General features: G+C 43.9%; 1 protein-coding gene across 1 annotated transcript in view; it reads right to left on the bottom strand.

Moving 5' to 3' along the window:
- The window catches only part of BCL2 (BCL2 apoptosis regulator), a 171,582-nt gene that overhangs the window by 140,183 nt on the left and 12,547 nt on the right, over window positions 1-18,852 (bottom strand). The gene's annotated exons all lie outside the window — the stretch shown is intronic.

The raw sequence follows: 18,852 nt of genomic DNA, 5'->3' as shown, positions 1-18,852 counted from the left end.
GCTGTGCACACTCTGCTTCCCTGGCAAGGAGTGAAGGTTGTAGTTCCCTGCTGAAGACCGCTGCCCTGGAGATGGCTGGTGGGAAGAGAAACGTCGGTGGGGCCCTGTCCTTGCTGTGTCCTCTCTCCAGCTGACCTCTGGAACCGAGCCCCAGGGGTGGTGGGGCCCTTGCGAGTCTCCTGACATGGCCCCTAGGATGTACGGCCTTATGTGGAGCTGTAGCTGGGCAGGGAGGTAGCACCCTCACCACAATATGGGGGAGGGGGGACACGTGCAAATACAAGACGGGGGATTGATGGTGAGGTGCTGGACAGAAGTAGTCTTTTCTTACATATTTTTTTATCGAGTTCAGAGAGGAAGGGAGAGGGAGGGAGAGAAAGAAACATCAGTGATGAGAAAGAATCACTGAACGGTTGCCTCCTACACGCTCCACATTGGGGATTGAGCCCACAACCCGGGCATGTGCCCTGCCTGGGAATTGAATTGTGACCTCCTGGCTCATAGGTTGATGTTCAACCACTGGGCCTCGCCGGCGGGCAAGATGTATTCTTGAGACTTATGTGGGCCACAAACTGAACCCACATCAGCGATGTGCTGTGGATCTTACAAAGGAACAGAGTTCTGAGCTTGGATTTTGGAAACAGACTCATCGTGCAGGGCAGGGATCAGGATGTGAAGGTGGTGAGGGTTCATGTGTATGGCAAACCTGGGGAGGGGAGAGGCTGCATCTCAGCCTAGGTTTGGAGGAAGATACTAGAAGTGCACTAACTGAACTTTATTAAGCAAGTACGTCTTTGTGGTCCCTGCCTTCTCTGGCAATGTAAATCTGACAGCACGCAAAGTATTTGACGGGTATGTGGGGTGGTGCAAGGGCGGCGGGGAGCCTGGCTTTGTCGGGGAAGGGATGCCTGTCTACTCTGGATATATCTGGACTGTGTCCTAAAAGGGTCACCTGAGGAGCTCGGACCATATGACAGCTGTTTGAGAACAGAAACCTGGAAGAGGAAAACCTGCCCCATAGCAGGCAGGCTACCTGATATAAAAGTGAGAGCACAATGTAGAAGACATGCCTGCTGTCATTACTGAGGAATTAATTTCATTTAACCAGATACTAATTGAGAACCTTTTACACAGCTCCCGGGGGATGCCAGAGACACAGATGAATAATTATGGCACAAACCTATTGTGCTTTATATAAACAGAAAGCGAATGTAAACAACGGAGAGGTTGATTCTGATGGAAGGGGAAACAGGATTCAACAGAGCAGAGTTGAACGCAGCTGGAGCCCGAGATGGGGGCAGAGGGGATAGAGAGGGGTCAGGAAGTGGACAGGACAGAGAGAGAGAGGTGAGCTTGGTGCCAGCCCAGAGGTCCCTGCATACCAAGTTAAAGAGTGAGGATTTGCTGACATCAGGCCCAGATGGACTGATCAACTCCCCCCACCCTAGCACTGACCAATTAGTAGAGGCCACGGCCCTCACTGGACTCCAACTCCTCAAGTCACCATGATTATGATTCTTCCCCTTTATAATCCATCCCCTGGAAGCCACTGGGGAGCAGGTCTTCCAGCATTAGCTCACCTGTCTCCGGGCATGGGTCACTTCCTAAAACTAACCCTTACTTTCTTTGCTGGGGGAAAAAGGTTAGGATTTGAGGCAATTTGGGAGAGAGGGGTGGAATGTGAAAGGAGAGGTTGGAGATGGCACAGAACCACGGGAAGAAGGTCACCATGTCCTTAGTCCCAAACTCTGCCAGGCCAGTGTACCTCATGAAACCTTCGTGATAACCCCATCAAGTAGAGGTTATTATTCCCACTGTGGATCTGGGCCTCCTGACCCCTTTTCAATGTGGAAACCCATTCAAAAATAACCCTCTCTAGCTCTAAGGGGGGTGAAGGAATGCAAGTCCCTAATGCAGGGTTCCTGAGGGTACCTTCCACAGCTACTCTCCTGCTAAGCCTCCTCTGCAAACACTTCTTCCCCCAATTCTTTCTTCCTAATGGTGGCTGTTCTCATCTCTCCCTCTCTTCTTTCTCTCCTACCCCAACAGTTCCAGGGCACCATTTCTCACTCACTGCAACTTACTGCTTCTCTGGTTTCCCCATCAATCATTCCAATTAGCAAGACAAAAGGTCCTCTTCAGGAACCACCCTTCTTAGAAAGTATTAGAATTCTTTAGGCTAATAATTTTATAGTCTTGCCCAGCCATATATTAACAAGGAAATGGAAGCTCAGAGAAAGTAAGGATTAGAACAGGTAGATATTATGGCACTGACAAAGAAAATGGAAGGGTTGGGAACCGGTGCTCGAAGAGAAGGAAACCAATTATAAGACATCTCTTCACCATGGATGGAGAAGAGCCAGAGGTTGCCAGGAGCTAGAAACTGTTTCTGTGTCCTGATTACAGCGGTGGTTATGTGCCAGGACTGACCGGCAGACCCTGAGCAACCGATGAATGGAGTACTCTGACACATGTTTCTGTGAAAGAGAGGGCTAAGGGACTGCTTCCCTATAGCAACCAAACAGCCCCCCTCCTTGGGCTTTTATTGTAACAAAGTTGATTTTAGCTTGAACTAAAATCAACTATTAGATACTATCAGCAGGGTAAGCATCCTTGAGAAGACACATGCTTCTACAAGGTCGGGTCTAAAGACTAAACATAGAGATTCCAGTAAAACACCCAGAGGCTCAGAACTTATTTGGAAAAGTCAAGGCAGGGGCTGCCACCTTCGGCAAGGTCCCCCTAGAGGCCCTCGGCCTTTTGGAGATTCCTTCTTACAGACTTTCCAACCAAGTCCCCTGCTTCCCCACAGTTATATTTCTAAGCATTTGTCAAAACTCACCAAATGGTAAACAGTAAGTGACTTTTACTGTATGTCAATTTAAAAATAAATTTCAAAAAAAAAATGACAGGGAGACTGCCTGTGAGAGTATAGAATAGTCAAGAAGTAAGAAGAAGTTGAGTTACAGCAGTAGTAAGATTAAAAAAAAAAAAAAAAGAAGGGGACCTAGGTGAGAGAAATTTCAGAGGTAAGATTCAGATGTGTGGGGAATATGTGTGAAGAAGGAATCACAGAAGATAGACTATGGATTTTTAGAGTTGGAAAGGCTCTTAAGAGATCATGCAGAAAAGTTCTGTCTCACAGATGAATTCAAAATGATTTCAGGGTTTGGGCTCTGTCTGGGTGGATGGTGATATCATTAACCAGACAGAACAGGCACGGAACAGCCGGCTTAGGGAGGAAGTTGATGAGTTCACTTTTGGATATTTTGAATTTGGAACATTTATGTCACCAAGATTTCTTTTTTTAGATTTCAGGAATTTGAAAACAAAATGGTTAGGTTTTGGCATGAAAAGCAGTATCTTTCCCCAAATACTGTTTCACTGCAGCTACAATAAAAAAGAACTCGTGGCTGTGGAGTCCTGCATGAAGATGGCACGTGAGAACATTCTGAGTTTGTGTACGTGTGACCAACAGTCATTGAAAATCACAAGTAAAGAAGGCTACTGATCCAGTAAAGATTTCAGGCACATGCTTCATTAATGTGTTTGCCATTAACACGACCATATGTTCATGTATCAATACACCTGAGTTTGTTCTTCCTTATCCATAACATACAGACCAAACACTGAAAACCAGTTGTTTCCCATTCTTATTGATGCCAGGATGTAATTTACTGCTGGTTTGTTTGTGCTTTTGTTTTATCACAGGTAGCAAATAACCAAAGGAAGAGGAGCATTAACTGACTACTAGTCAACCAACAGCAGCCTAGCAAAGTGTCAGTGCTACAGACAGGACTGGAATCAAGCAGACTTTTGTCACTATTTCAGAGCAATTTGCAAAATGATTTGATGTAACAGTCAGGCAGGGGAAAGAAGTACTCAACACCCGCACAGCCCCTGGGATATGTAACCAATGTTAAAAACCAGATCCTCAAAGTTACAAGCCAACTAGAAGGCATAGAGTTTTTGGCTGTAACATTCAGTCACAGAATAACAAAATATAAAGTTAAAAACATTTAAAATAACTGTTTCCTGTTTTTTCAAGAGCTGAGTAGGGTGAAGGCAAAGATGTGAGTCTTAGGTAGAAGCTAGAATTTAAGCACCTTGAAGCAAAAATCTTTGCTTCCTTCAATGATGTATCTAATGCTTAGCACTGTAGCAGGCTTTCCATGTGTAATTGTTGAATGAATGAATGAATGAATGAATGAATGAATGAATGAAGCTAGGAGAGACATGAACAAGTCAAAGTGAGAGATGGCAAAGCCACTATACTTCATGCATTCATTCATTCATTCTTCAAATATCATTGAGCACTTAAATAGTGCCAGACCGTTTTCAGGCATGGTGGTGGATATACAAATGCAGAAGACAAGGTTCTGGGCCTCAGTAAGTTTATAACTTAGGAAAGGAAGGGAAAAAAAAGGGTAGCAAACATGTGTATACCAACACAATATCAGAGAGCATGCCAGGAAGCTTGGAAGGGAGGCACATAAAAGGCGGAAAGGGTGGTAGAGATTTAGAGGTCACTGGGGTCCCACCCAACAGGGACACCTTCATCCAGGAGGTCTGAACCTTAAGGGATGAAGAATTTTGTAAGCCTTGGACAGAAGCAGAGCATTGTGATGTAAAAATAGCAGGGGGGGGGGGGCAGAGGGGATATCCCAGAGCAGAGAAGACAAGATGGGTTTAAGGAATAGTAAATCTTGCTAAGGAGTACCACTGGATGCTGAAAATTCTCAGCCTGAGAGGAACTTGAGCATCAGTCTCCTTTGTCTTACAGGGGAGGATAAGCCTTTTTTATTTTTTTATTTTTAACCAGGGAAGAATTTTAATCAAATCTGTTACAAAGCACAGGTAAACTGGAGTGAGGAGAAACTGGAGCTGGTTACTGAAATCACCTGGGCAAGAATTAGCAAGGGTGGTGGCAGCAAGATTAGGGAGGAATGGAGAAATGACAGGGCCCTTATCTCCCTGCATAGGGAGTGAACAGAAACACAGTAAAAATGCATCCTGAGTTTTGAGCAGGAGTGATCAGGAGAATGGTGGGGATGTGAAGAGACACTGTTGAGTCCAAGAAATGTTTTGGAGGAATAATAAGTTTAGTCCTGAATTAAATGTTTTGATTGTATGTTACATTTGAGCTGCCAGAAGGAAATCCAGGTGGAAAGGTAGGGTAGTATAGAAGCAGGACAGCAGTTTGTAGAAAATACCCATTTGAGAATCAGCTGCATATAGGTGATATTGAGGCTGTGAGGATGGAGAAGGAGAGAGAGTAAACAGTAAGTATTAAAGGACCCACCAAACCATTTACTCAACATATTCCCTCAGAACATGTTTTTCAAAGCAAAAGAGAATTCCTAAAACTGGTTTTTAACTTAAAGAAAACACTTCATTCATAAGAAGGGGAGATCGACTTGTTGGAATTCTACTGGAGAGAGAGAGAGCGTGCAAGAGGAGGGAATACACCCATTGCTTCAGACAGCTCTCCTCTCCCAGGCTTAACTCAAGTTTTACTCCGTGGGAATAAAATAATAGAGGACTCATATAAATACTTCTATTTGGTAGAAGGCAATGGAAACGAATAACCTAGCTCAGTTAACCTTCAGTTACCACAGCTACAAAAACAAGAAGAGATATGAGCACCGAGTAGGATGAATGTTTCTTTCTTACTCCCACCCTCATCCCGCCCGTCTCTCCTTCCCAGGTCTTTATCAACACATTTCAAACGCCTCGGAGATGTTGATAAGGCAGCACCACAGCTGCGAACTCCTCCACAGAAGAGAGAGGCGTCTCGAGACCAAACCTTCCCACCTTTGCGTGGAACCAAAGCCTGACTTCTACCCTCAGCACCCACAGCTGTTTTCCACAAAGAGAAAGAACTCTGCCGACTCAACCGCCTCTTTGAAGGTCGCTGTCCTTTTCCTGTGGCCTAATTTAGCTGCAGATTGAAAAGTGCCACAAAAGCAACAAGTGGATACGGTTTTCAAGAGTTCCTTAGTAAGATGAAGCTGATTTTCTTCTAATATCACATTCTTGGTTTCCATTCTTCTTTATTTGTTGAAAGAATCTCTAAATAATTCCCAATATGTATAATTATTATTTGGACTGGAAGTTCATGGTTGTAAAAAATTATTCTACATTTTTCAAAAAAAGTCATCACTCTTCTTATCAAAGACTCATAAGATGGTGTTGACGGGAACATGGACAGCTATTGTCACCTACAGCTAGATGCTCTTCTACAGATCATTGCTCGCATGGAAACCAAGACTCACCAGGCGTCTACAGCCCTGCACAGGTATCACTTACAGACAGTAAAACAGACAGAGCTCCCACCCTCTTGGCGTTTGCAATGTAAACCAAAGAAGCCTATCCCAACCCCTGACAGCCCTGGAAACAGCACAGTCTGCAGCACGGAGGTGAGCTAAGAACCTCTGAGTAACTCAGTTCATTGGAAACCCTTCGGTCACACTATCAAACAAGGCAGTCATGTGTATTTTCTTTTTCAACAATTTTTTTAAAATGCTGAAGGACACATTTAGATGCATCTCTTTCTCATGTAGGAAAGATAGAAGGCAACCTTACTGAGACAGACGCAGAATCTAGCTAATATCTCTTCATCCTATTATTAAGAATCCTAAACAAAGAAATGAATTTCTAAAAGAGAAGAATCCCATGGGAAGGAAGTTCGGTTAGAGCCCAAGAAGGCTGGAAGACATTTTAAATCAGTGCAGAGCTCACGGAGAGCGATGCAGTGAGAAAATGCAATGTGGGTGCATCATGAGGGTGGAAACGCAGTGTCTGGCTAAGACCTAAGGAAAGACTAGACAGGGCAATTAGAGTGGTTCCAGTGCATGTGTTCGGAGGGCGGTTTACAATGACACAGGCACCTACAAAAAGCTTATTTGGTTTTCACAAAAATGCGAGGACGCAGTACAAAACCAAAAATTAATCATGATCATGCCCAATCCCTAAAAAGATAAGACGCATCTGTCCAGGATTACTACCATAGGGGCCAGCTTGCCTGGGACCATCCCGTTTACCCTGCTGGCTCCGTGTAATAATTAGGAACGCCGCTTTTCACTCTCACAAGTATCCCAGGCTGGATGATAAATTTTATGTTCATCCTAGATACAAAAGAATGGCAAGCTAATAAACTACGGTGAACACTGAAACAAGATACAACATTTTAGAAAGGCTTTCCTTCTGAATTGTGCAATATACTTAATAACTAACCCAGACTTTCTGTATTGCACTCACATTCCCAATTCTAGGTTGGGAGTTGCCTTCCGACACTAAAGCATGGGGCTCGCCCTGAGGGGAGGGTTACTGTGTGGGCCCAGGCAGTTGCCCTGTAAACCAGCAGATGAAAAGGTCTTCGAGAGAAGGCCAACACAGACGATTTTCACCAAGCGACACTTCAGCCACAAGATAGGACACTGAGGAAAGGCTCGCAGTTCTCTTTGATTCTGTGGGTGCAACAGGTGTGTGTGTAGGTGGGCGGAGGGAACATCAGCAAAGGCTTCTGCTGCAGGAATTTTCACAGAGTGAGTGAAGCGTTCTCTAACCACACAAAGTGAATTCTCTAGTGCATGCCGTGGGAAACCAGGCCTAAAGACAGATTTTCATGACCTGCGCATCTTCCTCCTGTTGCAGGCGACAGGTAATATCACTGATAGCTCTTGCCTCACCTGGGTTGGAGGTGTGCTCTGACGGGGGAAGCCCAGAAGGTCAAGCTGGGCTCTACACCACCTGTGAACAGGACATGTGCATCGGACGACCCCAGGTCCTGGTGGACCCAGCCCTCCTTCCTGCAGGGACAAGCCAGGCTCTCAGCAACTGCTCTCCCAACTACCCACCCCATAAGAGGAAATGGGGACAGGAGGTTTAATCACATGAAATCAAAACACTTCTCCAGGGGCACTGCCCGGAATGAAATGCTCTCTGATCGACTAAACATTTTAAACCAAAACATACTCAAACCCTGAACACGAGCCATGTTTATACTTCTCTTTTTTGGGGGCTGTGAAGGGAGGGTGAGGTGCTACCCCGAATAACAATGTTCAGCCCAGGAAAACCCCCAACACACAGGCAAACACCTGCTTCAGGCACAATCCGCCCAACCTAGTGAGGTCATCACCAACAGTTCTTGATGAAATGTCCTCCCCAGGTTCAGAGAGGCGAGTGACCAGGAAGAAAATGTGCATGTGTTAAGGTGGTGTGTGTGAGAGTGGGTTGTGAAGGGAGTGTATTCCTGGGGAAGGAACAACAGGCTCAAAGGAAGGACTGCACGGGACAGCCGGACAGCAGGGGATAGCACGGCTGCATGGCATGTCTGGAGGACCCTGGATATGTGGAATAGTCATGAACGTGTGTTTGTTCACGGCCAGAGGGAGAATAAGTACATACAGAAATCACCACCTTTTCTCTAGTCCACACACCAAGGAAAATGGGATCACACTGTAGCCGGCAACTTCTAAAGTCCCATTCCAAAATTTAAAGTACTATTTCAAAATGGAAAATGCTTTGACAGGACATGCACATTTATGGATACACTTCCTCACCTGCTCCTGGTCATCTACAGGTACCAATGATGAAACAGCCCATCCTTAGATCTTTGTTAAGAACAAGCTGCCTACCAGACATCTTCACTTCTCACTTCTACACTTTTTTTTTTTTTTCAAATCTAGCATCTCCTTTCCATGTGATGCCACGATGCTATGAGTTGGCAGAGCAAAAGCCTGTCATTCTTGAAACATGAAGAAAATAATTTGGCACCTTTTTCCTGATCTCAGAGAATGCAATTAATACTCCGGCTGCCTTGGTATGTAGACCAAACCTTCTGCCACAGTGTTTTACAGTACTATTGTCTAGGGCAGCTCTGCCAACCTTTTCATTCCAACAGAAACGGTGCCAAGTTTCTCAGAGCTCATCAAGGTATAATGAAGCTGAAGAGGTGGCTGCATCCCTTCGTGAGGGAATGAATGTGTTCCTGGGTGCTTCTCTATAAAACACAAAGCTATCTCAAGATCCTGGGGGTTCTGTCTCCCCCACACCCACTCAAAGCAATAAAAATACAGACTTTACAAAGGAAAAGTAATTATAATTGTATATCACTCATCTATGGCTTTTTAATTTTTAGGAAGAATAAGGCAGAGAAAATAATCATGGACAGCAGTGATTTACGAAATCTGATCAATGTGGGGGAATTACTGCCTGCATAACATTAGATTCTCAAAATATAAAAAAGACATAATTATAACAAGGAAGTATAGGGATAAGGACAGCAGAGAGCGACAAGAAAGACCAAGTCTAAATGTGTTTAGATATTACACTACAATACCTATGTATTGGCTCAGCTGTAAGATAATCCTAGACCCAACCCCTGTCTCAACCAGGGCCATGTGAATGGTCCAGACCAATGATGGTATTTACCATGAATCTCACTGCCCCAAGTGTATTAGAAGAAAGAACAGCAGTAAGAACCAAACCCCGTGCTGTAACCGATAGCTTGGTAATACTATTCTTGCTGACTCTGTGGCCTTCAAAACTCACAGAATCACAAATTTTTTCTCATGAGAGACTACCCTAACCCAACTCCTTTGCTTGCAGATGAAGAAACTGAGGCTCAGAAGTGTGTGATGTGCACCAAACATCAAATTCCTGGGAGTGCTAGAAGAATACAAATCAAGCCCTTGACCCTAAGTGCCCAAAATACTATGCTGATCTCACCTGTCATGCCCAACTCCTATTCTTGATCTTGACAGCTTTTCTCTTCTTCCCTAGAAAAATAGCTCCCCATCCTCTGTCCGTATTGGGTTTGATATTAGGATATAATAAGAAATATATATATCTGGTTCTCATCTCTGATCTGGGCACAGAGCTGCTAAAAACCCTTGTCATTTCCTGAGTGACAGGGGTGAGAGGAGCATTTTTTGTTATATTTGGTCTTGGTTCCCAGTTTCTAACATAAGAGCTTCTAGGACTGTTGGATGCTCCAGAGTGATGGGTGTCTTTTGTATGCTAATGAGATGACTGGTGGCCTGCATTCCTAGTTAGCTTCAGGATGGGGGCTGGTCACCAGAAAGACCAAGGCATGATGAGAGGGTTGGAACTTTCGGCCCCACACCCCACCTCCCCACCTCCAGGGAGAGATGAGGGACTGGAGATCTGGTTAATCATCATTGGCCAGTGTCTTGATCAATTGTGCCTACCTTATGAAACCTCCATTAAAACCCCTGATCTATGGGTGAACAGGTCAAGGTGATGAGAAGATAATGAGTTCCACACCCCTTCTTCCAGTGCATCTCTTCCATTTTGCTATTTCTGATTTGTATCCTTTATAACAAACCAGTCATAGTAAGTAAAGTATTTTCCTGGGTCCTGTGAACCATTCTAACATGAGGAGGGGGTCATGGAAACCTGGGATTTATAGCGGGTCAGTCAGAAGTATGAGTGGCCCAGACTTCTGACTGGTTTCTAAAGTCTTGTAGGACTGAGCCCTTCACTTGTGGAATCTGACGCTAATCCCAGGTAGTGTCAAAATCGAATTAAATTACAGGACACCCCATTGATATCCAGAGAGTTGGAGAACTGGCTGTTGGTGTAACACCTCTGGTGTTAGAAGTATTGTAAATAAAATAACTCAGTGGTGACTTCCTGGATCCGATCCCTTGCTTCTTTGGTCCAGGGTACCTGCCTTATCCGTCCATCCAGTGGGGGACTAACCTCAATCTCAGGCCTTTCTGACAGGTGAGATCCACCAACCTTGCTTCATGATGCCAGGAATTTTACATGACAATAGCTGGCTCCCAACAGAAGAAACATCCTTGTCATGGCAACATGCCTACCACCCAAGCCTGACCTTGACCTGATGGTTCTAAAATTTCAACATGAGTCCAACCTTTTCATTGAAAATCAGCTACAGTTTTTGATGAATGTGTCACATTAGCCAGCTGCAGGACATGCTTGTGTCCATTTAATACATAAACACATATAAATATTTACTTCTAAAAGGGACTCTGTCCTATTATCTTTGGTACAGAAACACAAACAAATATTTCCATGTGTAATTATTAGTATATTTCTAACAGAAGTTGGACTAGAAGTCAAAACTCTGAAATTCTACTCCCGGCTCTAACTCATAGAGCAGGTGGGCAAGCTCCCTTCTAATACCTCAGCATATCACCTGCACATGTGTGGCCAGCCCTTCCCTGTCTACCTCACTGGACCAACAATGGCATCAACAAGAACCTGGAAGTGAATGACACGATGCCATGAAACTGTCTTAACTCTACCCCATCTATGCAAAAAAGAAAGGTCTTTCTACCCTCTTATTATATCTAAATATGGGAATAAAAAGGTGACCACACTGCAAAAAATGGTTAGCAGTCTAAACCAGTGCTGCCCAACAGAAATATCATGTGAGCCACAGATGTAATTTTAAATTTTCAGGTGGCCGCATTTATTTTATTTAAACCAATATATTGAAAATATCATTTCCACATGCAATTAACAAAAATTACTAATAAAATATTTGCATTCATCTTTTCATATTAAGTCTTTGAAACCTGGTGTGTATTTTACATTCCAATCACACTCCACTGGACTAGCCATATATCATGTGCCCCATAGCCACACGTGGCTACTGGCTACCATACTGGACAGTACAGATTTTAGACACAGCATACGGATGATGCATGAGCCCTTCTTCCATGCCTAGCACAGTGCCCTATAATGAGTCAATGCCCAATCGATGTGTGGGATGCTTAGGTGTTCAGAGATAGCCTTGTACCATGGAACATCTTTGGGACAAGAGGAGGAATAAAGAACTGAGAAAAACATCAGGTCTCTCTCTGTTGACCTTTTTCTGTTTTCAAAACACAGAAGTCTTGACTGGCAGGCTGCTGAAAGGCAAGCTGCTGGTCATGATGAAATTCTAAGCGTGGAGTCTGCTGATGGAATGACCATTCTTCACCAAACCGTCTTTAACCTGCCTTACTGTGGACTTGTCCTGGCCTCTACCGTGGCCACTGTCAAAAGCCCAGGGAGGCTGCTGGAAACAGATGAGCACTTGTCCCTGGGTCCCCGTACTACTGTGAAATCATCTGCATGCTGTTCAGTGAATTTGCATAAAATTGGAGCCAAAAGATCTTGGCTGGGTTTCCAGGCCCCACTCCTTCTCCTCGCTGCTATGGCCACCACTATTTATCACCATTTACGAGGGGGTAGAGCAAGACAGACCCCCAATTAGAATCAGCATAAAAATGGAATCCCTTCCCCACACTGACATGAAAATCAGAGTCCTCAGGGGCAAACTCAGATGTAATCTGGCAGCCGCATCCTTTGTTATGACAAGAGTTTATTTTATATGACTCTGACCTGTGACATGAAAACATAGCTTTGGTTGGGCTGTAATGATCCATGACGGCACACACACCTGAACGCCTTGGAGCTCGATGCTGGCCCATGGGCCACCTGGGAAACCAACTCACCACCCTTCATTCCAGAAAGCCACAGGCCTCCACCCCAAACGCAATGCTTACCCTAAAGGACCCTTCTCCTCCTAGCCAGCCAGGTATGTCGAGGGGCAGACCCAGGGTGAAGTGTATCTGCCTCTGGGTGCACACACACCTCTCTCTTCCTTTGTGATCCAGTGGTCCAATCTACAGATGGCAAGTGCACCAAGTAAAGGACACAACAGAGAAGGTGAGTGTGGAAGAAAAAACACAGAGAACACGATGTGCTACAGCTTACATTTTGTTATTTTACCTCAACTGCCTATCTCTTTCTAGGACTATTTCCCAGAGAAATTCCATTTTCATTACAAAACAGGTTTCTTATGCCAGGGTAAAGACTGCGGTGCTGTTATTATGGCCATTGTTATTCCTCCGAGGTCATCTCAGATGGTATGCCTATGTCAGATAAATGGTTTCCTAAACAGGCTTTTCTGCATCCTGCCGCTGCTCATGTCTGCCCGAGTCATTGCTTTTGGAACCTCGATCGAAGCGGCTTCCTGCAAGCTCCAGAAGAAGACACGGGCGACAGAGTATTGTGACTAAGAGCACCAAGTACCCTGTGGACGCCTGAGTTCAAATCCCAGCTCAACCACTGAAGCAGCTATAACCAGTCACATCTCCAAGCCTCATCTTCAAGACAGTAAAACCATGCCAACCTCCCAGGACTGCTGTAAGACGCAAATGCATTAATGTAGACAGAATGTTTAGACAGTATCTGGCACGGAGCGCACACCTATGAACATCTGTATGAACATCTGCTTTACCACCAGGAGAGCCTCAGTGCCCCTCGAATGCTGCCAGCACCACCCGTAACTCATGCAGAAGTATAGCAAAATGACTGTCCATGCATTCAGTCAATCGGTCAACATTTATTGGGCACCTCCTATGTGCTTGCACTGCGCTAAGCACTAAGGATCCAGTCATGATCCAATCATGTCCATATTCCTCAACTCCAGTGAACAACTTTACTGATTCTACCATTGAAACATCCTTTCCAGTCTTCACCCCAGTGGGGCAGGTGCCCAGGTGCAGCTGCTCAGCCCATTCCAAGATGGACACCTGCCCCATCTAGCTTCCTGCTGCCCTCTCAGCCAACAACAAAAACCACTACCCTGCTGGACAGCTTAACTGCTCTCCAATGCACGAAAGATTGAATCCAAGTTCCTTGAGGAGACACACAGGACCCTGGGGAGTCAGCCTCGGCTAAGCCCCCAGCTTCACCCCCCAGCTTCACCTCATTCTTTTCTACACCATATCCCCTGTATTCTGGTTGCACTGACCTTGGTATCATTCTTGTCAGACCCTTCTGTTGCACTGTTTATTTGCACGTGGCACCCTTTCCTACTCTCCATGGGGGAGCCTCCTACTTATCCTTCTCGACCCAGCCCAAGTGGCACCTCCTCTGGGAAGCCACCCTTCACTTCCACAGGAAAAACTCACTGGGTTGCAATATTTCTGTTTATGTGTGCGTGTGTCCCCAGGAGGTTGCCCTCTGCAAGGCCAGAGAACACGTCCAGGAAACCCTGCAGGCACAGGGATTGCTGAAGGAACACATGAGCACATTTTCTTGTACCAAAGTTTCAGATTGAAGCCATGAGGCAGATGTTCAGAGTTAGGGGGGTGCAGGGCAGCTCCTACGCATCCCGCAGCTGGAGAGGCCTGCTATTCTAAATATGCGAACAATGCAGCCCTGCACAGGAAGGGTCATTTAGATGCAGCAATACGGCAAAAACTCCCCCAGAAATAACAACATCCATAGTGAGCGAGTCACGTTCCTGTGAATTCCCTACTCGAAAAAGAAGTGAGGGAGGGAAAGAAATGGAACAGGTAAACAGGTGCCTTTCAAAGTCTCTTTGCCTCTGTTTTATTTCATTTTTTACACTGTGATTGCTTTGCTTCTTCTCTTTCACTATATTCTGGAATGAATCATTTCACATAAGTGGATTTTTCAGATGACTGAAGCCGAACCTTTTTAAAAATTTTAAGCATTTGGAATGGAGATATTTCTGAAACGATAACTCTGCCTCCCTGAACTCTTCAACTCTTCCTATGGAAAGTCACCCCATCTTGAAGACCCAGCAGCATCATTAGGACTAAGGAAGACGGTCCCGTGCCACAAGCCAGGGATGACCTCAAGGGCTGGTGACATCTCCATTATTACTGTCTGCCTCACAGCAGGGAGCCTCTGACAGCTGTGTTTCTTAGTTCCTGAACCAGTTTATTTTGTGTGTGTGTGTGTGTGTGTGTGTGTGTGTATAATTGTTTTTTTTTTTAACAAATTGGGTGGAAAGTTATTCAGCCTTAAAAGAAACGAAATTCTGACACATGCTACAACATGGATAACCCTTGGGTATATTATGCTCATTGAAATAAGCCAGACACAAAGGATAAATACTGTATGATTCCACTTCTATGAGGCACAGAGAGAAGTCATATTCTGAAAGACAGAAAGTAGAATAGTTGTTACCAGGGGCTGGGAGGAGGAGGGAATGGGGAGTTACTGTTTAATGGGTACAGAGCTTTCCATGAGGAGTGATCAAGAAATTCTGGAGGTAGATGGTGGTCATGGTTGCACAACTATGTGAATGTGCTTAATGCCACTGAACTATGCAATTAAAAATAGTTAACAGGTAAACTTTATGTTATGTGTATTTACCACTATATACATATATATATATATATATATATATATATATATATATATATATATATATATATATATATAAATAATCTTTTTAAAAAGCAAACCTGTTAAGAATGATGTGCAAGCTCTTATGAGTAATTGGTGTGACCTTTCGCATGTGAACTTTCCTGATATCTCTCTGCAGAGCAGGGGCTGAAATTACTTCCTGGTTCCATCACAACTGCTAAACAGAGGTCTGCTAGGTGTTCATGGACTCTGCAGCCATAAAGGCCTTTACTTCACAAATTACAATAGAGGTGACAGGCGGGTGCTCTTCGCTTCCACGTGGACATGATAAATACTCCCAGGGAGAACGGGGGCAGAGAAGGGGCATTGCTTTCTCCTCTTTGCACTGGAAACCACTGAGCCTGTTCTGGGCACGGAATCCTGGGCACAGAATCTACACCTCCCCTTCTGTCCTGAGATCAGACCCTATAACCAAGAGGTCCCATCTAAAGCCCTTCAAGAACAAAGATCCTAATTATCTGAAGTCATTAGGATTTTAAGGATTTCTAAAAATACATAAAGCAGTCTTTTAAATAGTATACTGTTGAGTTACAGAGTATAAATTAGACATTTCAGATTCTATTGGACCAACATTTTTAAAGCAGTCTGATCCATAAAAGAGAGAGGAAATGGCTGGGGGCGTGTTCAGTTCCACTAACGCAGAGCCCAGAGTTTGGGGAACCTGGTGTTGAACTCTGTCTCGCTTAATGAAAGGTTACTATTGTCCCTCTGCCTGAATAATAATTTCCCTTCCTTTTTTGCTTCCTTACGAAATACCATAAAGTTCTACTCTAAAAGTCATAACATCTTGTGCCTGGGAGAAGTGTTTAATTGATTTATTTTTATTTATACATGCTTTATTAAACAAAGCCCTTAAAATAGTTCTTTTTCTTCTGAATTTGAGTTCGTTATTCAGCACATGAACTTCAAATTCGTTAAATATTCAATCCATACCTGTATACTGGCACAGAGAGATACCTAAATTAATGAGAAAACAGAAAAAAGAAGAGAGAGGTTTCATAAGGAGCCTCGCAAGACTTTCCTATCTTGTCAGAAGTTCATGTTTAAGTTTCTTTAAGAAAGTAGTTTCCTGGCCCATGGTGAAACTCCCTGAGCCCTGCAAATCAACAGAGCAGCATCCTGTGGAAATGTTATTATGGAAACACTGCACTGTTCTAAGCCAAACTATCCAAATTAAACCGAGGGGATGGAAATAACTCTCCCCTGGTACGCCCATGTTGCTGAAGGTGGCCTTGTTTATGAGTAGAATAAAATTTACAGCCAAATATAAAAACAGATACATCATCATCTTGTGAACTTGAGTAACATGTCATTCCACTTCTGGACTCGGGGAAAAAAACACGAAGGCCATGCCTAAAATAAGAACGGCCAAGGCTGAGGATCACACCCCAGGTAAAACCGCAGACTTCCCACCTTCTGATTAAGGCAGGAGGCTTGTTACAATTGGACAGTGAGATCATTTCTCTGGAACCAGGAGTGCCCTGTGGATGTCTTCTTCCAACACACACACACACACACACACACACACACACACACACACACACTGACCCCTGGAGAGCTTCTGAACCAGGTGTCTGGTCTTGGTATGAAGCAATTTTTACTACTTATTTTTCAAAGGCTATTTATGCAGACGCTTGGAGCCAAAGAGGAGAGACAGAAACAGTGTTTCTCTCTCTTCTTTTAAACTAGGAAAGTTTTAAAAATCCATCTCCTACTCCCCAAAATAAAGATAGCTAATTGGCTTTCTAAAGAGACCCCAAAGTTATGTGCCTCAAATTGTTATATTTGATAGGTTTCTGTCTTAAATGTTTAAAAATTTCTTTAAGTTGCAGAGGACATCAGTTACCACTCTGGTTGCCTAAAAAACTTATGAGGCCAAGTTACTTGACTTTGCAGAACCTCTGTTTCCTCATCTATAATTCCACTTCCTACCTCCAAGAGAGGTTATCAGGGTTAAATAATCTCCAATCCATAAAAGTGTTACACCCAGAGTCTGGCACATATTGGGGTTCAAACATGCTAGTTTCCTTCCTTCCTCCCGACTCTCAGTGACTGTGGCCAATGACCAATGTTGTGATAAATGAAAATGGGGAAAATGACAGGATCAGTAGGGATCAGGGAAAAGTGCTCCAAACATTTTAGCCAAAAGCAGGTCTCTAATTCTATACTGTGCATGGTAACCCATTTTAAACTAATGTGCAGGCTGCATTATACTAATACATACATGAATTTTAAGGTAGAACACTATGTTTTCAGCTGTTAATTTAAAAAAGCGATTCAACCTACTCACATAGCCACATGACCTTTAGACTCTAGAAATCCTACTGATCGAGGTTTTCCCTTTTCTAAATTCAATAGGCACTTCACTAGCCAAATTTATGTTGGTTACCTAGAGAGAAGCCCAATTTTAAAAGTCAGTGAAAGCCCGGCCACTGTGGCTCAATGGTTGAACACCGACCCATGCACCAAGAGGTTGCCGGCCTGATTCCCAGTCAGGGTACATGCCTGGGTTACGGGTTTGATCCCCCATGAGGTGTGCAGGAGGAAGATGATCGATGCTTCCCCTCTCATTGATGTTTCCACCCCCTCCCTTCCTCTCTATAAAAATCAATTAAGAAATCTTTAAAATCATTGAAAATGTGGGTTGCTAGTTAGATGCCAACCATCATGTTGAAAGGGGCTGTTTTCCAGAGCTCCGGCGTCGAGTTTTAGAGACGCTCACATCCATCACACTGCTGTCCCCTAAGGAGGCATTACACGGTCAAGTCCACCGCCCACCTCAAATGCACACCCATGGGCTCTTGAGTGAATGTGTGGGGATGAAATGACAAGCAGGTGGGGGCCCCTCTGCAGTAAACATAAGACACACTTCAAAAGCTAAATCAAAGAAGGAAAACTAGCCTGAAAGAAAAGACTACATTTTAATTTTCTGAAAAATTTTAGATAAAACTTCAGGGGATGATACATTTTTTAAGATTAGATATACTCGATTCAGTTTCTATGGAGGAATCTGGTGTCCTTGTGATAACACACCCCAACAGGCAGCACAGTGTAAAGAAATAGCTACAGACTCCAGTCTGGGAATGAATACCAGCTCTTCTTGACTTACAGGCTCTCACATAGCTTTGTTAGGCAAAGTTTTCTCTTGGGGGGGGGGGGGGGCGAGGCATGGGGAAGGAGATAAACAAATAACAATAAGGGTGTGGGGAGAGGAAGGCAGAGACAAGTGGGACTATAATAGCTGCCTTGCCTAGGGTTTGTTCTGAAAATCAAATAGGCCAGTAGATATGAAATTTCTTTGGAAACTTGAAAATCCTCCATGAGGGCAAGAAACCATAGTTGCAAAATTTTCACCTGGAAGAAAATTCTATGAACTCTGCTTTTCATAATTGAATTTATTCTTCAAATACACTTTTATTAACTGGTTGTTAATGAGGATTTATTAATGTGAATTCTAACAAAATAAAGTTTTTCAACCAGACAGTGTTAATTTAAGAGAATGGGAAATAAGGATAAAACCCCCTCACATAGAACCATAATAAGGACCACATTTCATACAAAGGATTGTAGAAGAAGATTACTGACATTGAAGAAGAAATGAGCAATGTTTTGAAGCATTTGGTC

The sequence above is a fragment of the Plecotus auritus genome (assembly GCF_963455305.1).
Source record: "Plecotus auritus genome assembly, chromosome: 8".
Lineage (NCBI taxonomy): Eukaryota > Metazoa > Chordata > Mammalia > Chiroptera > Vespertilionidae > Plecotus > Plecotus auritus.
Note: the sequence above shows the minus strand (reverse complement) of the source record. Positions and strands in the feature narration are given on the sequence as shown.